This window comes from Salvelinus alpinus, chromosome 11 (assembly GCF_045679555.1).
Source record: "Salvelinus alpinus chromosome 11, SLU_Salpinus.1, whole genome shotgun sequence".
Classification (NCBI taxonomy): Eukaryota; Metazoa; Chordata; class Actinopteri; order Salmoniformes; family Salmonidae; genus Salvelinus; species Salvelinus alpinus.
The window spans coordinates 74,379,423-74,393,681 of NC_092096.1; the positions used below are offsets into that span (position 1 = coordinate 74,379,423).

Below are 14,259 nucleotides of genomic sequence, written 5' to 3' on the forward strand. Positions count from 1 at the left end.
AGATACATAGACACATAGACACATAGATACATAGACACACTACACATAGACACATAGATACATAGACACACTACACATAGACACATAGACACATAGACACATAGACACATAGACACATAGATACATAGATACATAGACACATAGACACATAGACACATAGACACATAGACACATAGATACATAGACACATAGACACATAGACACATAGATACATAGACACATAGACACATAGATACATAGACACATAGACACATAGACACATAGATACATAGATACATAGACACATAGACACATAGACACATAGATACATAGACACATAGACACATAGACACATAGACACATAGACACATAGACACATAGATACATAGATACATAGATACATAGATACATAGACACATAGACACATAGATACATAGACACATAGATACATAGATACATAGACACACTACACATAGACACATAGACACATAGACACACTACACATAGACACATAGACACATAGACACATAGACACATAGATACATAGATACATAGACACACTACACATAGATACATAGACACATAGACACATAGACACATAGATACATAGACACATAGATACATAGACACACTACACATAGATACATAGACACATAGATACATAGACACATAGACACATAGATACATAGATACATAGACACACTACACATAGATACATAGACACATAGACACATAGATACATAGATACATAGACACACTACACATAGATACATAGACACATAGACACATAGATACATAGATACATAGACACACTACACATAGATACATAGACACATAGACACATAGACACATAGATACATAGACACATAGACACATAGATACATAGACACATAGATACATAGACACATAGATACATAGACACATAGACACATAGATACATAGACACATAGATACATAGACACACTACACATAGATACATAGACACATAGACACATAGACACATAGACACATAGATACATAGACACACTACACATAGATACATAGACACATAGACACATAGACACATAGATACATAGACACATAGACACATAGACACATAGATACATAGATACATAGACACACTACACATAGATACATAGACACATAGACACATAGACACATAGATACATAGACACATAGACACATAGATACATAGACACATAGATACATAGACACACTACACATAGACACATAGACACATAGACACATAGACACATAGACACATAGACACATAGACACATAGACACATAGATACATAGATACATAGACACATAGACACATAGATACATAGACACATAGACACATAGATACATAGATACATAGACACATAGACACATAGATACATAGACACATAGACACATAGACACATAGACACATAGACACATAGACACATAGACACATAGACACATAGACACATAGATACATAGACACATAGACACATAGATACATAGATACATAGACACATAGATACATAGATACATAGACACATAGACACATAGATACATAGACACATAGATACATAGATACATAGACACACTACACATAGACACATAGACACATAGACACATAGACACATAGACACATAGACACATAGACACATAGATACATAGACACATATAGACACATAGACACATAGACACATAGACACATAGACACATAGATACATAGATACATAGACACATAGATACATAGACACATAGACACATAGATACATAGATACATAGACACACTACACATAGACACATAGACACATAGACACATAGATACATAGACACACTACACATAGACACATAGACACATAGACACATAGACACATAGACACATAGACACATAGATACATAGATACATAGACACATAGATACATAGACACATAGACACATAGACACATAGATACATAGACACACTACACATAGACACATAGACACATAGACACATAGACACATAGACACATAGACACATAGACACATAGACACATAGATACATAGACACATAGACACATAGACACATAGATACATAGATACATAGACACACTACACATAGACACATAGACACATAGACACATAGACACATAGATACATAGACACATAGATACATAGACACATAGACACATAGATACATAGATACATAGACACACTACACATAGACACATAGACACATAGATACATAGATACATAGATACATAGACACATAGATACATAGACACATAGACACATAGACACATAGATACACAGACACATAGATACATAGACACATAGACACATAGATACATAGACACACTACACATAGACACATAGACACATAGACACATAGATACATAGACACACTACACATAGACACATAGACACATAGATACATAGACACATAGACACACTACACATAGACACATAGACACAAAGACACATAGACACATAGACACATAGACACATAGACACATAGACACATAGACACATAGACACATAGACACATAGATACATAGACACATAGATACATAGACACATAGATACATAGACACATAGACACATAGATACATAGATACATAGACACACTACACATAGACACATAGACACATAGATACATAGACACACTACACATAGACACATAGACACATAGATACATAGACACACTACACATAGACACATAGACACATAGACACATAGATACATAGACACATAGACACATAGACACATAGACACATAGACACATAGACACATAGACACATAGACACATAGACACATAGATACATAGACACATAGACACATAGATACATAGATACATAGACACATAGACACATAGACACATAGACACATAGACACATAGACACATAGACACATAGACACACTACACATAGATACATAGACACATAGACACATAGACACATAGACACATAGATACATAGATACATAGATACATAGACACATAGACACATAGATACATAGACACATAGACACATAGACACATAGATACATAGACACATAGATACATAGACACATAGACACATAGACACATAGACACATAGACACATAGACACATAGATACATAGATACATAGATACATAGATACATAGACACATAGATACATAGACACACTACACATAGACACATAGACACATAGATACATAGACACACTACACATAGACACATAGATACATAGATACATAGACACACTACACATAGATACATAGACACATAGACACATAGACACATAGATACATAGACACATAGACACATAGACACATAGACACATAGACACATAGACACATAGACACATAGACACATAGACACATAGACACATAGACACATAGACACATAGATACATAGATACATAGACACATAGACACATAGACACATAGACACATAGACACATAGACACATAGATACATAGACACATAGACACATAGATACATAGATACATAGACACATAGACACATAGATACATAGATACATAGACACATAGACACATAGACACATAGATACATAGACACATAGATACATAGATACATAGACACACTACACATAGACACATAGACACATAGATACATAGACACACTACACATAGACACATAGACACATAGACACATAGACACATAGACACATAGACACACTACACATAGACACATAGACACATAGACACATAGATACATAGACACATAGACACATAGACACATAGATACATAGATACATAGACACATAGACACATAGATACATAGACACATAGACACATAGACACATAGACACATAGATACATAGATACATAGACACATAGACACATAGATACATAGACACATAGACACATAGACACATAGACACATAGACACACTACACATAGACACATAGACACATAGATACATAGACACATAGATACATAGACACATAGATACATAGACACATAGATACATAGACACATAGATACATAGACACATAGACACATAGACACATAGACACATAGACACATAGACACATAGACACATAGATACATAGATACATAGACACATAGACACATAGATACATAGACACATAGACACATAGACACATAGACACATAGATACATAGATACATAGACACATAGACACATAGATACATAGACACATAGACACATAGACACATAGACACATAGACACACTACACATAGACACATAGACACATAGATACATAGACACATAGATACATAGACACATAGACACATAGACACATAGACACATAGACACATAGATACATAGATACATAGACACATAGACACATAGACACATAGACACATAGATACATAGATACATAGACACATAGATACATAGACACATAGACACATAGATACATAGATACATAGACACACTACACATAGACACATAGACACATAGATACATAGATACATAGATACATAGACACATAGATACATAGACACATAGACACATAGACACATAGACACATAGATACATAGACACATAGATTCATAGACACATAGACACATAGATACATAGATACATAGACACACTACACATAGACACAGACACATAGACACATAGATACATAGACACACTACACATAGACACATAGACACATAGATACATAGACACATAGACACACTACACATAGACACAAAGACACATAGACATATAGACACATAGACACATAGACACATAGACACATAGACACATAGACACATAGACACATAGACACATAGATACATAGACACATAGACACATAGATACATAGACACATAGATACATAGACACATAGACACATAGATACATAGATACATAGACACACTACACATAGACACATAGACACATAGACACATAGATACATAGACACACTACACATAGACACATAGACACATAGATACATAGACACACTACACATAGACACATAGACACATAGACACATAGACACATAGACACATAGACACATAGACACATAGACACATAGACACATAGACACATAGACACATAGATACATAGACACATAGACACATAGATACATAGATACATAGACACATAGACACATAGACACATAGACACATAGACACATAGACACATAGACACACTACACATAGATACATAGACACATAGACACATAGACACATAGACACATAGATACATAGATACATAGATACATAGATACATAGACACATAGACACATAGATACATAGACACATAGACACATAGACACATAGATACATAGACACATAGATACATAGACACATAGATACATAGACACACTACACATAGATACATAGACACATAGACACATAGACACATAGACACATAGATACATAGACACATAGACACATAGACACATAGACACATAGATACATAGATACATAGATACATAGATACATAGACACATAGACACATAGATACATAGACACATAGACACATAGACACATAGATACATAGACACATAGATACATAGACACATAGACACATAGACACATAGACACATAGACACATAGACACATAGATACATAGACACACTACACATAGACACATAGACACATAGACACATAGATACATAGACACATAGACACATAGACACATAGATACATAGATACATAGATACATAGATACATAGATACATAGACACATAGACACATAGACACATAGATACATAGACACATAGATACATAGATACATAGACACACTACACATAGACACATAGACACATAGATACATAGACACACTACACATAGACACATAGATACATAGATACATAGACACACTACACATAGATACATAGACACATAGACACATAGACACATAGATACATAGACACATAGACACATAGACACATAGACACATAGACACATAGACACATAGACACATAGACACATAGACACATAGACACATAGATACATAGATACATAGATACATAGACACATAGACACATAGACACATAGACACATAGACACACAGACACATAGATACATAGATACATAGATACATAGATACATAGACACATAGACACATAGACACATAGACACATAGATACATAGACACATAGACACATAGATACATAGATACATAGACACATAGATACATAGATACATAGATACATAGACACATAGACACATAGACACATAGATACATAGACACATAGATACATAGATACATAGACACACTACACATAGACACATAGACACATAGATACATAGACACACTACACATAGACACATAGACACATAGACACATAGACACATAGACACATAGACACATAGACACACTACACATAGACACATAGACACATAGACACATAGACACATAGATACATAGACACATAGACACATAGACACATAGATACATAGACACATAGACACATAGATACATAGACACATAGATACATAGACACATAGATACATAGACACATAGATACATAGACACATAGACACATAGACACATAGACACATAGACACATAGACACATAGACACATAGACACATAGATACATAGATACATAGACACATAGACACATAGATACATAGACACATAGACACATAGACACATAGACACATAGATACATAGATACATAGACACATAGACACATAGATACATAGACACATAGACACATAGACACATAGACACATAGATACATAGACACATAGATACATAGACACATAGACACATAGACACATAGACACATAGACACATAGACACATAGACACATAGACACATAGATACATAGATACATAGACACATAGACACATAGATACATAGACACATAGACACATAGACACATAGACACATAGATACATAGATACATAGACACATAGACACATAGATACATAGACACATAGACACATAGACACATAGACACACTACACATAGACACATAGACACATAGATACATAGACACATAGATACATAGACACATAGACACATAGACACATAGACACATAGATACATAGATACATAGACACATAGACACATAGACACATAGACACATAGATACATAGATACATAGACACATAGATACATAGACACATAGACACATAGATACATAGATACATAGACACATAGACACATAGACACATAGACACATAGATACATAGACACATAGACACATAGACACATAGACACATAGACACATAGATACATAGACACATAGATACATAGACACATAGACACATAGATACATAGATACATAGACACATAGACACATAGATACATAGATACATAGACACATAGATACATAGACACATAGACACATAGACACATAGACACATAGACACATAGACACATAGACACATAGATACATAGACACATAGACACATAGACACATAGACACATAGACACATAGATACATAGACACATAGACACATAGACACATAGACACATAGATACATAGATACATAGACACATAGACACATAGACACATAGACACATAGACACATAGACACATAGACACATAGACACATAGACACATAGACACACTACACATAGACACATAGACACATAGATACATAGACACATAGATACATAGACACATAGACACATAGACACATAGACACATAGACACATAGATACATAGATACATAGACACATAGACACATAGACACATAGATACATAGATACATAGACACATAGACACATAGACACATAGACACATAGACACATAGATACATAGACACATAGACACATAGACACATAGACACATAGATACATAGACACATAGACACATAGACACATAGACACATAGACACATAGATACATAGACACATAGACACATAGACACATAGACACATAGATACATAGATACATAGACACATAGACACATAGATACATAGATACATAGACACATAGACACATAGACACATAGACACATAGATACATAGACACATAGACACATAGACACAAAGATACATAGACACATAGACACATAGACACATAGACACATAGATACATAGATACATAGACACATAGACACATAGATACATAGATACATAGATACATAGACACATAGACACATAGATACATAGACACATAGACACATAGATACATAGATACATAGACACATAGATACATAGATACATAGACACATAGACACATAGACACATAGATACATAGACACATAGATACATAGATACATAGACACACTACACATAGACACATAGACACATAGATACATAGACACACTACACATAGATACATAGACACATAGACACATAGACACATAGATACATAGACACATAGACACATAGACACATAGATACATTGACACATAGACACACAGACACACAGACACACAGACACACAGACACACAGACACACAGACACATAGACACATAGACACATAGATACATAGACACATAGACACATAGATACATAGATACATAGACACATAGACACATAGATACATAGATACATAGACACATAGACACATAGATACATAGATACATAGACACATAGACACATAGACACATAGATACATAGACACATAGACACATAGATACATAGACACATAGACACATAGATACATAGATACATAGACACATAGACACATAGACACATAGACACATAGACACATAGATACATAGACACATAGACACATAGACACATAGACACATAGATACATAGATACATAGACACATAGATACATAGATACATAGATACATAGACACATAGACACATAGACACATAGACACATAGACACATAGATACATAGATACATAGACACATAGACACATAGACACATAGACACATAGACACATAGATACATAGACACATAGACACATAGATACATAGACACATAGACACATAGACACATAGATACATAGACACATAGACACACAGACACACAGACACATAGACACACAGACACACAGACACACAGACACACAGACACATAGACACATAGATACATAGACACATAGACACATAGATACATAGATACATAGACACATAGACACATAGACACATAGACACATAGACACATAGACACATAGACACATAGATACATAGATACATAGACACATAGACACATAGATACATAGACACATAGACACATAGACACATAGATACATAGATACATAGACACATAGACACATAGACACATAGACACATAGACACATAGACACATAGACACATACAGTGGGGCAAAAAAGTATTTAGTCAGCCACCAATTGTGCAAGTTCTCCCACTTAAAAAGATGAGAGAGGCCTGTAATTTTCATCATAGGTACACTTTAACTATGACAGACAAAATGAGAGAAAAAAATCCAGAAAATCACATTGTAGGATTTTTAATGAATTTATTTGCAAATTATGGTGGAAAATAAGTATTTGGTCAATAACAAACAAGCAAGATTTCTGGCTCTCACAGACCTGTAACTTCTTCTTTAAGAGGCTCCTCTGTCCTCCACTCATTACCTGTATTAATGGCACCTGTTTGAACTTGTTATCAGTATAAAAGACACCTGTCCACAACCTCAAACAGTCACACTCCAAACTCCACTATGGCCAAGACCAAAGAGCTGTCAAAGGACACCAGAAACAAACTTGTAGACCTGCACCAGGCTGGGAAGACTGAATCTGCAATAGGTAAGCAGCTTGGTTTGAAGAAATCAACTGTGGGAGCAATTATTAGGAAATGGAAGACATACAAGACCACTGATAATCTCCCTCGATCTGGGGCTCCACGCAAGATCTCACCCCGTGGGGTCAAAATGATCACAAGAACGGTGAGCAAAAATCTCAGAACCACACGGGGGGACCTAGTGAATGACCTGCAGAGAGCTGGGACCAAAGTAACAAAGCCTACCATCAGTAACACACTACGCCGCCAGGGACTCAAATCCTGCAGTGACAGACGTGTCCCCCTGCTTAAGCCAGTACATGTCCAGGCCCGTCTGAAGTTTGCTAGAGAGCATTTGGATGATCCAGAAGAAGATTGGGAGAATGTCATATGGTCAGATGAAACCAAAATATAACTTTTTGGTAAAAACTCAACTCGTCGTGTTTGGAGGACAAAGAATGCTGAGTTGCATCCAAAGAACACCATACCTACTGTGAAGCATGGGGGTGGAAACATCATGCTTTGGGGCTGTTTTTCTGCAAAGGGACCAGGACGACTGATCCGTGTAAAGGAAAGAATGAATGGGGCCATGTATCATGAGATTTTGAGTGAAAACCTCCTTCCATCAGCAAGGGCATTGAAGATGAAACGTGGCTGGGTCTTTCAGCATGACAATGATCCCAAACACACCGCCCGGGCAACGAAGGAGTGGCTTCGTAAGAAGCATTTCAAGGTCCTGGAGTGGCCTAGCCAGTCTCCAGATCTCAACCCCATAGAAAATCTTTGGAGGGAGTTGAAAGTCCGCGTTGCCCAGCAACAGCCCCAAAACATCACTACTCTAGAGGAGATCTGCATGGAGGAATGGGCCAAAATACCAGCAACAGTGTGTGAAAACCTTGTGAAGACTTACAGAAAACGTTTGACCTCTGTCATTGCCAACAAAGGGTATATAACAAAGTATTGAGATAAACTTTTGTTATTGACCAAATACTTATTTTCCACCATAATTTGCAAATAAATTCATTAAAAATCCTACAATGTGATTTTCTGGATTTTCTTTTCTCATTTTGTCTGTCATAGTTGAAGTGTACCTATGATGAAAATTACAGGCCTCTCTCATCTTTTTAAGTGGGAGAACTTGCACAATTGGTGGCTGACTAAATACTTTTTTGCCCCACTGTAGATACATAGACACATAGACACATAGACACATAGATACATAGATACATAGACACATAGATACATAGACACATAGACACATAGACACATAGATACATAGACACATAGATACATAGACACATAGACACATAGATACATAGACACATAGATACATAGACACATAGACACATAGACACATAGATACATAGATACATAGACACATAGATACATAGACACATAGATACATAGATACATAGATACATAGACACACTACACATAGACACATAGACACATAGACACATAGACACATAGACACATAGACACATAGACACATAGATACATAGACACATAGACACATAGACACATAGATACATAGACACATAGACACATAGATACATAGATACATAGACACATAGACACATAGATACATAGATACATAGACACATAGACACATAGATACATAGACACATAGACACATAGACACATAGATACATAGACACATAGACACATAGACACATAGATACATAGATACATAGACACATAGATACATAGATACATAGACACATAGACACATAGATACATAGATACATAGACACACTACACATAGACACATAGACACATAGATACATAGACACACTACACATAGACACATAGACACATAGACACATAGACACATAGACACATAGACACATAGACACATAGACACATAGACACATAGATACATAGACACATAGATACATAGACACATAGACACATAGATACATAGACACATAGATACATAGACACATAGACACATAGATACATAGATACATAGACACATAGACACATAGATACATAGACACATAGACACATAGATACATAGACACATAGACACATAGACACATAGATACATAGATACATAGACACATAGACACATAGACACATAGACACATAGATACATAGACACATAGACACATAGACACATAGATACATAGACACATAGACACATAGACACATAGACACATAGACACATAGACACATAGACACATAGACACATAGATACATAGACACATAGATACATAGACACATAGATACATAGACACATAGATACATAGATACATAGACACACTACACATAGACACATAGACACATAGATACATAGACACACTACACATAGACACATAGACACATAGATACATAGATACATAGACACACTACACATAGACACATAGACACATAGATACATAGACACATAGACACATAGACACATAGATACATAGACACATAGACACATAGACACATAGATACATAGACACATAGACACATAGATACATAGACACATAGATACATAGATACATAGATACATAGACACATAGATACATAGACACATAGATACATAGATACATAGACACACTACACATAGACACATAGACACATAGATACATAGACACACTACACATAGACACATAGACACATAGACACATAGATACATAGATACATAGACACACTACACATAGACACATAGACACATAGATACATAGACACATAGACACATAGACACATAGACACATAGACACATAGACACATAGATACATAGATACATAGATACATAGACACATAGACACATAGATACATAGACACATAGACACATAGATACATAGACACACTACACATAGACACATAGACACATAGATACATAGACACATAGACACATAGACACATAGACACATAGATACATAGATACATAGACACATAGACACATAGATACATAGACACATAGACACATAGACACATAGATACATAGACACATAGACACATAGATACATAGACACATAGACACATAGACACATAGACACATAGACACATAGATACATAGACACATAGATACATAGACACATAGACACATAGACACATAGACACATAGATACATAGACACATAGACACATAGATACATAGATACATAGACACATAGACACATAGACACATAGATACATAGACACATAGACACATAGACACATAGATACATAGACACATAGACACATAGATACATAGATACATAGATACATAGACACATAGACACATAGACACATAGATACATAGACACATAGACACATAGACACATAGACACATAGATACATAGACACATAGATACATAGATACATAGACACATAGACACATAGACACATAGACACATAGATACATAGATACATAGACACATAGACACATAGACACATAGACACATAGACACATAGACACATAGACACATAGATACATAGACACATAGATACATAGATACATAGACACATAGACACATAGACACATAGACACATAGATACATAGACACATAGATACATAGACACACTATACATAGACACATAGACACATAGACACATAGACACATAGATACATAGACACATAGATACATAGATACATAGACACATAGACACATAGACACATAGACACATAGACACATAGACACATAGACACATAGACACATAGATACATAGACACACTATACATAGACACATAGACACATAGACACATAGATACATAGACACATAGATACATAGATACATAGACACATAGACACATAGACACATAGATACATAGATACATAGACACATAGACACATAGACACATAGACACACTATACATAGACACATAGATACATAGATACATAGACACATAGACACATAGATACATAGACACATAGACACATAGACACATAGACACACTACACATAGACACATAGACACATAGATACATAGACACATAGATACATAGACACATAGACACATAGACACATAGACACATAGACACATAGACACATAGACACATAGATACATAGATACATAGACACATAGATACATAGACACATAGATACATAGACACATAGATACATAGACACATAGATACATAGACACATAGACACATAGACACATAGATACATAGACACATAGACACATAGATACATAGACACATAGATACATAGACACATAGACACATAGATACATAGACACATAGATACATAGACACATAGATACATAGACACATAGACACATAGATACATAGATACATAGATACATAGACACATAGACACATAGACACATAGACACATAGATACATAGATACATAGATACATAGACACATAGACACACTACACATAGACACATAGACACATAGACACATAGATACATAGACACATAGATACATAGACACATAGATACATAGACACATAGACACATAGATACATAGACACATAGACACATAGACACATAGACACATAGACACATAGACACATAGACACATAGATACATAGACACATAGACACATAGACACATAGATACATAGATACATAGATACATAGATACATAGACACATAGACACATAGATACATAGACACATAGATACATAGACACACTATACATAGACACATAGACACATAGACACATAGACACATAGATACATAGACACATAGACACATAGATACATAGATACATAGATACATAGATACATAGATACATAGACACATAGACACATAGATACATAGACACATAGACACATAGATACATAGATACATAGATACATAGATACATAGATACATAG

General features: G+C 35.0%; 1 protein-coding gene across 1 annotated transcript in view; it reads right to left on the minus strand.

Moving 5' to 3' along the window:
• asgr1a (asialoglycoprotein receptor 1a) overlaps positions 1 to 14,259 on the minus strand; it is a 48,334-nt gene that overhangs the window by 13,994 nt on the left and 20,081 nt on the right. The window lies entirely within an intron of this gene.